This window comes from Pinus tabuliformis, chromosome 9, assembly GCF_031772625.1.
Source record: "Pinus tabuliformis cultivar Carrire ecotype Pingquan chromosome 9, CPIR1, whole genome shotgun sequence".
NCBI classification, from domain to species: Eukaryota; Viridiplantae; Streptophyta; class Pinopsida; order Pinales; family Pinaceae; genus Pinus; species Pinus tabuliformis.
In genome coordinates, this window is record NC_142307.1 from 1576736408 (window position 1) to 1576750804 (window position 14397).

Genomic DNA, 14397 nt, shown 5'->3' on the forward strand with positions numbered 1-14397 from the left:
TAGACTTTAATTTGAATGTGATTTGGAAATGTTGAGATCTGATTTTTTACAGTTATGCAGAAGTTTCTAGCAAGCTAAAATGTTAGATCTAGGTTAAATTAGAGATGCCCAAGTGGCAAAAAATTGTAAAAACGAAGATTTTGCAATTCTAAACAATTTTTGACCATATAAAATTTGATTTTAGGGCCTAATTATTTGTGATTTAACTGCTGTAATGAGACTAAAGTAAAATGAGGATTTGGAGGTCAAACCCTAGGCCCATGGGCTTGAAGATCACACCATTGAAAATTGTTGAAATTTTGGGATTACCTTGTCGCTTGCTAGATATGAATTTTGAGATCTTAATCCTGTAAAACTGCCAAATATTTAGCGTTAAAACTTCAACTTAGGGTTTCTGGTCACTTTTGGGGCAAAAGAAGCCAATAATTGGAGAATAAGGCTAAGGAAAGCCAATTTGTGGGGATAAAAGAGCTGAAATGATAGATCGAAGGCTGAAATAGCAAGAGGAGGCCAAAAATTGAAAACCTGTGTCTCGAAAATTTTCAAATTTGAATTTTGTCGTTAAATCTTCAGTAAATGGCCTTGCAAAATTGTCTAGAGATTAGATCTTACCCTCAAGGGCCTAGATCTAGCTCTTCTCTCACTTGATCTCTTGATCCAACTTGCAAAAAATAAAAATAAAAACACCTAAACCCCAAATATATACAAAATAGATCTAAAACCCCAACCCAAGTTAGAAAAAATAAATTACAATTTAAATTTACAAAATATACATAGTTTTTTAAATGGATTTTGAGAAAATAAAATTTTCAATATTTTTTACTTGAAAGAATGACTAAAATGCTTCAGAAAAATTAATGATTCACTATAGCACAAGGGAAGATTAAATCCACCATATAAAAAACTAGAGATCCAAGTAACAATGATTCTTGCCCAAGTTTGCCAAGGACCGAATTACTTGCAAACACTATGTATTTATCTCAAAAAATAATCTGTTAGATCACATGGGGAATCAAACTACCTAATATTAGTCCAAAGCTATCAATAGTATGATTTTATCTCCATCTAATAAAAAACGAGTCTTACCAATATTCAGAACAACATAGAAATGGCCGTAGTCAACACATACCACGAATCAATAAACAAGAACACCTTGAATTGCACCCCAAAGTCTTTTATTATGATACAAAAAATACTTCCCAATGAAACAATAGTTTACACAATGCTTCAACAAGCAATTCTAGTTAGAGATCAAGATGACTAGAGACTCATATGGCTTTCTAATTTGTAGATAGATCCTCCAAATTGAAAAATAATGGCTAATTTCTTTGATTCTTGTCAAAATAATTTTGGCCGTTGATAAACAATTCAAGATCTTTTAATGTTGGCCTTTGATTTCTTATTTTTGAGGAATTTTCGAATTTATCATTTAATTATATTTTAATTAGCTCAAAATTAATTATTTAGAGCTAATTTCATAAAAAATTTGACTTCGATTTAACCACCAAGGTCCAAGAGTCCAAATTTTCTTGAAAAAAACAATATTCCCTTGATGGAGGACTTTTAAAAATCGATTCTTTCAAGACCCACGAATTTTTCCATTTGGATAATTTACTTTCTTAGACATTTTAATTTTGACTCTAATTAATTAATTTTATGGCTTAGGATTTAATTTTATTTTGCCAGAAAAATTAATTAATTTACACGAGGGGATTAATTATTTTTCCAACCCTCTATTACATATGATTTTTATTTTAAAGACTCAAAGAGGGAATACACATTTGTTTTAGACCCTCAAGACACAAAACCCATATGCGACTCAATATGATCTAGTAAACCAAGTGATTTACAATAAAATAATTTAGCCAATTAGCATAAATTATTCCCAAACCACTTTTACATTAGACTTGACTAAAACACTAGGATTCGCCTAATAATTTGACAATAAATTTCACCCTGGCTTTGGGGGTTTAAGCTGGAGGGAAAAAACTTTTCTGATTAGCCGTGTTGAAAAACACAGGTAATCAGTGAGGTTAAAAAACTTCATAGGATGGAATTTGTCATCAAATTATATGCTTACCTAGGTCGTTACTTAGACTCGTGGTTTTACTAAGATCATTTACAATATATAACTTGCAGAATGAGATGACTATGACATAGGGATTGCTGATATGTGATCCGATTCTAGTTGAAAAAATTGGTACTTCCACTTCCTTGGAATTCTGGCAATTTGAGTGCAACAGGTCGAAGATGGTGGTGAACTGTTGCAGACAACTTTAACAAACAGTTCTGCCCTAACTAGGCCAGCTATTCTATGCCATGACATGATTATGGAAGGATTTATATTTTACCATGCATTTCTTTTGTGGCCATTTCCTGAATGACTTTAATCAATTCTAAGAACTACTAAATTAATATCGAGATTTATGATCTATACTTGTGTTATATGAAACTGATTCTGATGATTTCCAGGCAGAAACCTTCCTGGCCTTGTTAAAGACTAAAACAATGCTATTATTTTAAAGATATTAGAGCTTGGAGGATGTTTGAAGATGTGTATTCTGTGCTGCAGTGTGTGAACATGCTTACTCATTGGCACAAAACTTGGACCCCAATAGTGTGGGCAGAGGTGTTCTGCAGTTCAAGACGGGGTTGATGTCTGTCATCAAGGTAAGCTGAAGATGTTATGGGTATTGGTGCTTGTATTATTCCTCTGATGATTTTATATTTGCATATGAATCACGTACCACTATACAGGCTTATTTAATACAATCATCTATATGTTTAATATTCATAGTCATGCACTCTTTTCTTACTGATTAGTTGTCATATGTTATAAAAGGTTTGCTTTGAATGTGCTGCAGCAAAAGCTTGCGAAAAAGGATGGGGTGAGAATAGATCGAAGCCAGGATATTGCTCGGCTACGAGAGTTTTACAAGTTGTATAGAGAGAGGCACAGAGTGGATGAACTTCAGGAAGAGGAGAAGAAATGGAGGGAGTCTGGTGCTTTTACTGGTGATCCAAAAGAGTATATTCCTTTGAAACAACTTCTTGTGTTATTCCACATAGTGCAGAGTGCAAATCCAGGCATTAATAATAATCATAGATATATCCATTGTTATAGGAATTTGTTATGCCACGGAATTTGAAGCATAACATCACCGCTAGGGTTATTGTGATGCAAAAAGGCTGATATCAGTTGGAGAGAGAGGATAGCTTAATGAGTGAGACATTTCTTGGTACATCAAGATTATAGTATGCTAATTTATTTCTGGATCTTGTCTCAGGTTGGAGCGTAGAGCTGTAAAGATGAAGAGAGTTTATGCAACGTTAAAGGTTCTAGGTGAGGTTGTGGAGGCCCTCAGCAAGGATACAACTCCTGAGGAAGCAGACATACTGATACCTGATGAGGTAAAGTGTAACATCTTTATCTTTTTACTATGTAGCATGCATCGCTTATTCAGTCATTACTGTACATTGTCGTCTTTATAGTTGCAATATGTTTCCAGTGCTATACAGTAAAAGAAGACCCATTTGTTTTTAGTGTAATTGCATATAAGGTCGGCGGTAGCAGTAGCAGCATGGGCTTTACTTGGATTCAATCTCAAATTTTAGATTCTCCTGTGAATGTTTGTTTTACAAATATTTGATCTATATTTCCTATGTTCATTCTTGGTCTTAAATAAGTGTATATGAAGAAGGCTAACAGGTTGCCAACATCCTTTCCATCAGTTAAAAAAGGTAATGCAGTCAGACGCAGCAATGACTGAAGAAATATCTGCATACAATATTGTGCCCCTGGATGCACCTGCAATAACAAATGCTATTGGTTATTTCCCAGAGGTAACATACTTATGATTCAATTACACACGTTGCACAAATGTTTCAATGGAATCACAAGAGCTGCTTCTGAAGCTGATTAATGAGTGTGGAGATTCATGCATTAGAAATGGCCCATGGCTTTTTCTTTCCTTTTCCTTGGCATAAATGGGGAGTAATTATTTTTTTATCAATTACTGTGTTTTGGATGTTTTCTTGTTTCTTTGTTGATCTGAGAATTATGCATTTTGTGGGTATATGGGATGTGTATTCATTCATCTAGTTGAGGAGAGAGATCAAGAGTATCTTAGAAGGCTCTATACATCTTATGGTTATTGTAATACTACATTCCAGGTGAAGGCTGCAGTTGCAGCATTAAGGCTGTCCAGGGATATGCCTCAGTTGCCCGATGATTTTCCAAAGCCTCAGCAACGGAGCCTGGATATTTTTGACCTTCTGCAGTATGTTTTTGGTTTTCAGGTTTGGATGTCAAAGGAACTCTATCCTTAGTTAATTGAAAGTCTGACATGTTTTAATTTTTTTGTATGGTTCAGAGAATCAATTTCTTTCATTTGTAGGATTTGTGCTTGCACGCCAACATTGTATTTATATCGTTTATACTCAGTCCCATTGAATTATTTTTGTGGTCATTCATCAGACATTAATATAATTATCTTAGTGATCTTATCTTATTGGCACGTGCTATGTATTTACTGTGCATCTTATCTTGTTTTTGTTTTTAATTTTCTCTTTTGGTTTTAAATGCATTTCCTGGAAAAACTCACTGGGCACTTATCCTCTTGCTGAGGATGGTACCCAGGGTAAAGTGGATTCTGTAGAAGCTCATAGCCTTGTCACATCAGATATGGTAATAGAACCTGGGTGGGGATGATAATACTCATCACACAACTATTCAGGCTAGACCCAATTGACCTTATGTTCTTAGAGTTGTACATATGGCTTTTGCAGTAATATTATTGCATTTTCCCCACTGACCACTGCAAATCTATTGAAATGTGATATCTTGGCTGATGCTGATTGTTTTCAATTCTATTATGACTGGTAAAGGATTTGCTGCTCAGTGATATTCAAATCTGAAATCTTGTTTAAGTCGTGTTTCCTGTGCAGTTTCTAGTATCTACAGAATATTTGAAATTCTGTGTTGGAGTTTCAAACAATTATTTGAAATTTTGTATGAAATGCATAAGGTAGTCAAAGCCTTTATGAAAAAAGGGTTAATATAGCTCGAGGTATTTTATTAATGCCAATGAAGTTAAATACTTCAAATATGTTTTCCCAAAGATAAGCTAATGGAATCAGTTGAAACCAAACTGTCATATCTTTCTTACGTAAAAGATCCTAGATAGTCATAAGTAATATTGTTAAGTTTTTGCATGTCCTCTCAAATGCCAGGGATTTGCACCAAAAAATGTTTTAGCCCTACGCTGAATCTGAGTTCTCTGAAAACCCTAATCAAACTTCCAAATCTGCAACAGAAATCATTAAAGTCCACATCCAGTGTGTAGACACCGCAAATACATAATTGTTAGATCATTTCAACATCCTTTAGGGAAAAATCTGACCTTCAAATTAGATCTGAAATTTACATTAGCAAACAACATCTAAATCAGCAACAAAATCAGATCTGAAAATGCGAGTTAAGCATGTTAGATAACCTAAGCATCAGCCCTGCTGCTCATTAAATCAGCACATTAGCAGCAAATTTACCCAAAAATCAGATCTATATGGACAGCAAAGTTCAAACACATCTTCTATTTGACATGAAAGGTGATTGTATTACAAGTCAGCTCATCTAAAGCAGGAAATGCAAAGTTCTTCACATATCCAAAGCAAAGCTTTACATCACAAAAATTCAAGTCATCCCAGGATGGAAATACAAAATCCTTGCAACTTATCCCAAGCAAAGTTTCTCACGAACATAGCAAACACCAACTAGGGATATGGACAGCAAAGTTCAAACACATCTTCTATTTGACATGAAGGTGATTGCATTACAAGTCAGCTCATCTAAAGCTGGAAATGCAAAGTTCTTTCACATATCCAAAGCAAAGCTTTACATCACAAAAATTCAAGTCATCCCAGGATGGAAATACAAAATCCTTGCAACTTATCCCAAGCAAAGTTTCTCACAAACATAGCAAACACCAACTAGGGCATCACATGCTAATCACTAGCAAAACCTGGATTCTTTTCGTTCTTGAAAAGCTTCATAAACGGAAAAGAAGAATCACACAAGAAGACTTACATTCTCTCTATGCTGTCTCCTTTCTTCTTAATAATAATGAAGTGATATGCTCCTCTCTTTTATAAAGTAAGAGGAGTGAGTTACAACTTACAAGTAAGGTAATGCCCTAACCCTAGACTGAGTCCACAAATGGAGAATGGGTGCATAAGTGGAGCATTCTACATATGTAGAGTAGGTAGTCACATTCCTGCAATTGCCAACTCACCTACTGCACATATGTTTTTGCACCCACAAGTCTGAATTCAGTACTTACTACTCATCCACCCCACATATTTTATGCAACAAGTGTGCCCTTCTAGTCCAAGAGATTGAATAGATGAAGAATGGGCTTTGGAACAAACATTCATCATTGCGACTCTCTCCCATGAAGCGCTCTCCTTCCAAGCACAGTGCTCCTGAGTGCTCACACATTTAGCACTTATACAGTTGAAGGAGAATCAAGAACAAGTTTAGAGCAACCAAAACTGACAAATATATCTTTTCATAAGAGTTGTAAGAATATGAGGAATGGGTCAAGAAATGCCGATCTTAATGAAATCTCCATTGATTTATAGATTTGGACATTTTATGTGAAGAGGGATATTTGTGATTTATTAACCTTCAGTAGAGTTCAATTGTCTTTTATAATATAGTTTCTATGAGTTTTCTTCTGTCCACCAAAAAGTTTCACTAAATATTTTAATGCATGAATATCAAAGGACAGGGTGAATAATTGAAGAAAATGTTGTGATCACTGCCCACACAGCTTTTTAGATGTTTATGATCAGTATAAGATATTGTCATTTGCTTTTAGATTTGGAATAATTGTTCGCCTGTCGTTGAAAAAATGCAGAAAGACAACATTAACAACCAGCGTGAGCATATCCTTCTCCTGATTGCAAATGCACAAGCTCGCTACAGTGTACCTGAAGGAGTTGAACCGGTAATTTGCTTGGCCTCATACACCCTCTGAAATGTTGGCTTATTGCTTCTTTTAGAGCAGGGTTTTGCAGCATGCTTAAACATGCAATGGCTCTGTTTGTTTCTTACAGATGAAATTGGACATACATGCTTTTTTCTGATTAATGAATTTATATGCATGCATAACAGTAGTTTACCATTTAAATCTTGGGATGTGTTTTTTTATTTCTTTCTTTTGTTTTTTAAATTTGATATTGCCAGTTAAATAAATAATTTCAACTGTTATAAGAAGCATTGGTAAAGATGAGCATTATCAGGCTGCATTCAGCGCAATTATTTTTCCTCACTGCAGAATCAAATTTTCAAGTAAATAGTTATTTGAACTGTCATGGAATGTTATGAGAAGCATTAGTAAATACAAGTGTCATTGCCCTGCATTCAATCCTTTTGATTTTCTCACTGCAGAGTGTTGATGAAGCACCGATTCAGGAAGTCTTCACAAAGGCTTTGGATAATTATATCAAATGGTGTAAATATTTGCGTAGACGTCCAGTTTGGATTAGGTATGTGTGTTATTTGTTCCCAATGGCTTAGCTACATGAAAAGTTTAGGTGGTGCTTCATCGTAATCTTTGGTTTGATGTGATAATCTGCTGAGGTTGCCCCATCTATAACAAAATGCCTTGCTTCATGTCTGTGCAGCTTGGATGCATTAAACAAAGAAAAGAAGCTGATGCTAATTGCTCTATACTACCTGATTTGGGGTGAAGCTGCCAACGTTCGCTATTTGCCTGAATGCATTTGCTATATTTTTCACAATGTAAGCAGGTCATTTCTACCATGCAAATTCATTAGTATTGAAAGCTGTTATGATCTTGATTCACATTTTGATTGAACAAGTTGGTTATGGAGGTATCCAAATTCATTTATATTATATTTATAATTTCAGATTTCTTTATAGCTTTGGTATTCTGCAGTGTAAACGTTACAGATTTTGTGATCTTCTCTTGTTTTAGAGTACTAAGTTACTAACAGACATGAGAAAAATAAAAAGTCCCATTAGTTTTATGTCGTCTGTGTTCCTTTTCTTGTTATTATTTTCTTCATTATCCTATTATGCTTTTTAGGCTTTGAGTCAGATATCCAATTGATATGGGTGCAGATGGCAAGAGAACTCGAGGAAATTTCACAGCAACGATTGGCCCAACAGGCTAAGTGTTGCATTGGTGAAAATGGTGTATCCTTCCTTCAGCAAATCATCTCACCAGTATATGGGATTATAGCAGCGGTAATGTTTGTTGAGATTATGACTGAAAATGGTAGTTTTATATTCACATGGTTGGATTGCACTATCATGTCAGTTATTTTGGTAAGGAAAGCGTGATTTGTTAATTAAAAATTGCTATTTGTATCCAACCAATGCTCAGTCTTTGGTATTCTCTTAAACATCTTGCCTGAATGATCTGTATGCCTGAAATGCAACTTAATAGCTGTGTGTGTGACGGTATTTCAAACTGATCTTGTTTCTTAATTTTATCTTCTAGAGGATGAGGATCTTGCTTCACATAACACATGTATAGAACTCTGCATATTCCAATTCTGCATGATGCACACAGGAGTTTCAAGGATTGTTTTCAGCAATTTTCCGTTCTTTGCTGTAGATATTGTTTTTGCTTATGGCAACTACCCTATTGTTAAGCCATATCTCAGCCTGTGTGCTGCATCCATATGAGCCTAGTTGACAACTGATTGTTTTTTGGGCCAATTCAAACTTTCAGAAAATGGTTGCGAATCTCATCCCTTTTGTTGAATTATATTTGCCCATTTATTCCCAAAGTACAGTAAGCCTTTAGGAGCTTCCCATGCACATAGCGTTTGCTGTTGTTGTCTTATTGCTGAAAATGATGGCCTGTGAGACTTATTCTTTACCTTGAAGGCCTGCAATACCTATTCTTTCAATTGATTTTTATTTTTATTTTTCTGGAAACATTCATCTTGTATTACGATGGAGACAATTTGTATGGCAGGTGGGGGTCAATCTTGCTCCCTCTCCTAACCCAGGCAAACAGACAACATGTCCACCTTGTACCAAATCAAGAGAAACTATATCATTTCTATACATGCCCTTCCTGGCTGACAGTTACACAACTAGATCAGCTGTAACTGAAATGAATTCTCCAAGTTAAAGCGTGGCAGTCCATAGATTCATCAAGGTTTCTATAAACTGTTGGCTCCAAAGAAATGTAGATCCTTTTAACAGGATGGTACTCCATTTCTTCCTGGCATATTGTCTGACCATCGACAATTTTCCAAGGATTGCTCACTTACAGATTAGAGGCTTAACTAAGAGGGTTTCATATTGATGAATCCATTTTGATTCTTCACAAAGCCTAAGCAATTTAGTTTTAAAAAATATGTTTGACTATTACCTCCTTGCAAATAATGTACACAGTACATCTCATTTATTAGCCTTGATTTATGAAGTCTAGCTTTGACAGCTAGGCTTTGGTTGATTATCAACCAGCGTAAGGCTCAGGTGTGCATGCATGTGTGTATGGCCTGAGATCTTTTAATCCATTCTGAACCCCTTACCTATTGTTAAGTCTTTTTTGACTGGAGAGTTAGCATTTTCTTTTTGTATGGTTTTCCATGGCAAAGAAGAAGAGGGGCTTTTAATAACTCCAGTCTTAAATATCCTCTTGAACGTGTAGCTGCAGTTTAAAAAAGATTAGAGTTTGGTATATCTTCACAAAGCTCCAAGCAGGTAGTTTTGTCTGCAGTGGCAAGGCATTGAAGTGTTTCACAGTTCTCTAGTCAAAACATGTGGACCTCTTTCTCCCACAAATTGCCCCACGTTTGGAATCCTCTTATAGGGAATATTTTCTTAATAAAATTGGGAAGTTTTCCTAGCTGTCTTTGAGGTGATGGTAAAGGTGATGTATATATTGCAGCTTTGTACCAGCTTTTCCTTTGACTGTCAAAGTCCCAATACAATTTCTTGGTGATTATCTGCCAAGCATTCCAAATCCTTGCAAGAATTGCCAAGGACAAAGATTTAAAGGAATTGGCTTCTCTGACCATTGGACAAATTCTTTAAAGGTTCTCTGATACCTGCTTCATGAGTGACTGTCTCCATTCAGTGTGTAATGAATTTTACATGATGCTTCTCCACTCGCTGCCCTTACTTGGTATCAAAATTCCTTAATCTGTTGGGCTATGCTCTAGCAGAAACTTGGAGTGGTTGCTGTGAGGATGAGACAGGTTGAAATCCTGGTCAGCTTGCTTGCCTCCTGTGTTGATGGCCAAGTGTGGCCTAGCCACTGATATTGCTCTGGCCTGCATGTCAATGATGCTTAAACCTCGGGCTGTTGATGCAACTGTGGCCAATGCCGCCATCATTTAATTAACCATTGTGCCGACCAAAATAATCCTATTTTCAATGAGTATTTCTTGGTACCAAAATTCCAAGCTCTATTTTGAATTTTCTATGGTGTTAGACATTAAATTTTAATCTAATGTGTATTCATTGCAAATGTATACACATTTTGCAGGAGAAACATACTTATTCTTTCTTGTATGCAGGAGGCTGGAAATAATGATAATGGGAAGGCATCACATTCAGCATGGCGAAACTATGATGATTTCAATGAATACTTTTGGTAAATATCTTTTTTCTTTTGGTGATCTACTATCTTGCGGATTGCATATTACGAAAATTCTGACTATATTATGTGCTTCATTTTGTTAGTTGTTTGGTGATATTTGGAAATCTTTGCAGGTCTCCAAATTGCTTTGAAATTGGCTGGCCTTGGAACATGGATGCAAAATTCTTCTCTAAACCAAACAAAAAAGCTAAGGTTTTGACTGATTCTGGAATCTATTCCTTTGAAATTTGAGCTAACAGTATTTGTTGTTTGTGACCTTACTTCTGAGAGATGATGCCTAACATTTTGCTAAAATCTCCTGGAACTGTCTAATATGGTTCTGGTTCCATGTTTTAAACACATCTTTAACATATGAAATGGTTGCACTGTATAAAATATATGCATCTCGATCAGACATATGTCATTTTATATAAGACTTAAGCTTCGAGGATATGGATCTTGACATGGGTACCAATACAGGGATGAGTACGGATGTCAGTTGTTTTTTTAGAAAATTTGAATATGATATGAATGGACTCTACAAAGATATGCATCCAATGCTTCCAACTTCTTAAGCACATCAGCGATGAATTTAATGCTTGCAGTGTTATAAATATATGCAAAACTGATATATGTCTTTTTGGGTAAGCTTCTAGGATATTGATTGGTTCAGGTTCAAAACAACAGTGGGTACATATGTCAGTTCTTTCCAGATTTTTTTGCTTATGATATGGCAGGACAAAAATTATGATTGCACACACACATATTGTTCATGCATGATACTGATGGAAAAGCAGAGTTATCAAAATACCATATAACCTACTAAAGCAGATTGTCATGCATGAGAGTTTATGCACTTTAATGTATTTTTGAATTTATTATCAGTAAGGCTGTATAATATTGGCAAAAAATTTAAGTTGATACGGATATTGATTAAAATCTTACTATTACTATTGCCACATCAAATGCCTTCTGGCAGCAAGAGCCAAAAAGTAATTGATAGATTTCTTCAAACATGAGGCTATGAATTTATATGCAAGTACATAATAAAACTCTTATAAAGTGATCTCTAGTTTATTGGTGGCTAAACAACACAAATAAAATTTAATGACATATTTTAGCTGCTTAGTTGTTGAACTTGAAACTTGAAAATACCATGATTCTTTATATTTGATATTCTTCTTCTTTCAATAATTTTTTGGATAGGTGGGCTAGGGTGAGGATGTGACAATCGAAATCTATCCCAGCTTTATCCGGAATAGATACTCCCTGGATCATGCATAGATCCATGCTATATTCCTTCCAGATGCAGATACATGAGGAATCTAAGATGTATCCCAGAGAGATACAAATCCAACATGTATCCAGGCACCTCTACAGGGGAGGGGGATGGGGGAGGATGTGACTGTGAATGCTTAAATTGTCATCTCTGATTATTTTAACTAGTATTCTTGAGTAATGACTTCATTGTATTTCCTTCGTGATTTCTTGGAGCTGAGTTTCATGCCGAGTTCCCACCTCGATTTAGAGTAAGTTTGGGATTAGCTATATATGCTTGGGGTGCAATTACTGCCAATCACAGTAACCATCTAATACTTTACATGGCTGGTGCAGCAATGCCATTATGTAAAATACTTGGGGCAAGATACATAGACTTTGACAATTTGCAGAATAGGCACCAGATACTCTGCACAACGGTGACTAATTTGAAGTAGAGCTTATTACATAGTAGGATACTCTTGTTATAGCCATGGCATTCAGACTCCAGAGTGCTTATGCAAACGTCCTGATTTCATTATCCTACTAGTTTACAGAAAAGTGGAAACACAGGGAGTTGTTCCCTAAATCTTCACAAGAATGGATGCAAACAACTCCTCATCTTGAGCTGGTTGGGACAATGATACCACATCTGTGAAGGTTGTGCTTCTCTTGTAAAAGTAATTCTGTGTATAGGTTTTATGTTCTTTGTTAGTATTCCACATATTTTTAGCTGTTTATTTTTTCTGATTTTTTTTATTTCAGCGAGATACAGAATTGGAGTTCCATGTACTTCTTTTTCAATACACTTTCCTTTGAGCTCTTTCCCTACAACTTCGAGGATTATTCTATCTCTGGTTTTTTTGTTCTTTTATTTCAGTGAGATACAGAATTGGAGTTCCATGTACTTCTTTTTCAATACACTTTTCTTTGAGCTCTTTCCCTACAACTTTGAGGAATATTCTATCTCCGGTTTTTTTTGAGGAACCTATGTATTGTCTCACATTTTTTCTTTTGTGCTTAGATTCTTATCTTGCCAGTTGTCCATCTCTTCCACTACTGTGCATGCAGCATTGGTTTTCCTTCATCTATTATGTTATAATGGAGTTGCTTCTAGCACTCCATTATCTTTATTTTAGTTCATTTCATTTCTCTGCTGTTGCATAGGATTACTTCTACTAATCTTCCTTGTGGGAGTTGCAAGTCTCTCAAGCATTCATGCTTGGATTCTTAGTCCATATCCTCATGGTTGTGAATTTTCTGTCCTCTCGCCGATTCTATCTGCGTTCTGTTTTTTGTTTTTTGATGTAATTTACTTGTGAATTGCTTTTGCTTGCATTTGCTTCCCATCAGTGAGTGGCAAGTATCCTGCTGATAATAATTCCAGAAATCGATTTTTAAATTATTCTCCCATTTATAGCGGCTACCGTTGATGTTACAAGGGAAGATTTATTAGCCTTGTAACCTTGAATTTGCCTTTGGCTTATTCAGTATTAAAGCTTTGGCACATTCATGAGGACATCTTTTGCGGCCATGTTTGAGATTGAGTTGAGTTTTACTTCCATAGATTTCAGAGTGACACTTGGGGACACCTTATTTGGTGCAGATTTCAGTTCAATTTTTAGCAGGGCTCCCATGCATGCATGCTGCATACAACACTTGGAGCATGCATGGGATGATGATTATTTCAAGTGGGCACTTTCCGATTTTGAGATTCTTATTTTGGGAAAGCTTTTATTATTTAGAAACTTACTATTTTTAGCATCTGATTGCAATTTTGAGTACCCATTTGGTGGTTTGCTAAATGGGTATTATTAGATTTTTGAATTTGCTATTTTTGGACAGTTTCTGTTTTTAGAAACTTGTTATTTTGGGAAACCAATAAGGTTTCCACATATTATTTTTGGAGGAGACGAGACAAGACAAGATAATTGCTTCAAATGACCACAAAATTAGCAATATTTTTCAGGGTTTTTATTTTTAGAAAGTGCTATAATGGATGGGTTTGTGTAGTGATGTAGAATAAAGCCCAAAAATTCAAAATAATTTTGATAAAGTGAAAAGTTAGGTCAAAATTGGGATACATGGAGCATCTTGTCTCATATTGATAATTGGGATACATGGAGCATCTTGTCTCATATTGTAGTAGTAGGTTGAATAAGTTGTACATTGCACAATAGGTTATCTTTACTTGTGAGTGTAGGGTACCATGCATTGGTAGAGTAGGTGAATCAATCCATGAGGATACATTTTTGGTAGAGGATATCTTATCCATTTAGCTTTTTGGAGTCTTATCCACTGTGTTTTCTCTTGATCTTGAGGTCTATCAATAGCAATATTAACTTGAATGAGTCGTACGCTTATGTTTACTTGGTGCAAGTTATTGTGACTTGGTAGGGCAAGGGAATAAATCCATTGTTGATATCTTTGGCATGCTTTTTTAAAGATGGGATCATGTAAGTTTTGGATCTATATCCAAGTTGATTTTGTGTTATTTTTGTGACAAAAGCAC

General features: G+C 35.4%; 1 pseudogene across 1 annotated transcript in view; it reads left to right on the forward strand.

The window, feature by feature from the left end:
- LOC149154710 (callose synthase 9-like) overlaps positions 1 to 14397 on the forward strand; it is a 241198-nt pseudogene that overhangs the window by 25325 nt on the left and 201476 nt on the right. The window contains exons 2-12 of the transcript XR_016262850.1: positions 2573 to 2670; positions 2865 to 3028; positions 3288 to 3411; positions 3733 to 3843; positions 4174 to 4299; positions 6918 to 7007; positions 7451 to 7548; positions 7687 to 7804; positions 8147 to 8272; positions 10567 to 10643; positions 10763 to 10841. The product of XR_016262850.1 is annotated as a callose synthase 9-like (transcript). The remainder of the gene's footprint in view (positions 1 to 2572; positions 2671 to 2864; positions 3029 to 3287; positions 3412 to 3732; positions 3844 to 4173; positions 4300 to 6917; positions 7008 to 7450; positions 7549 to 7686; positions 7805 to 8146; positions 8273 to 10566; positions 10644 to 10762; positions 10842 to 14397) is intronic.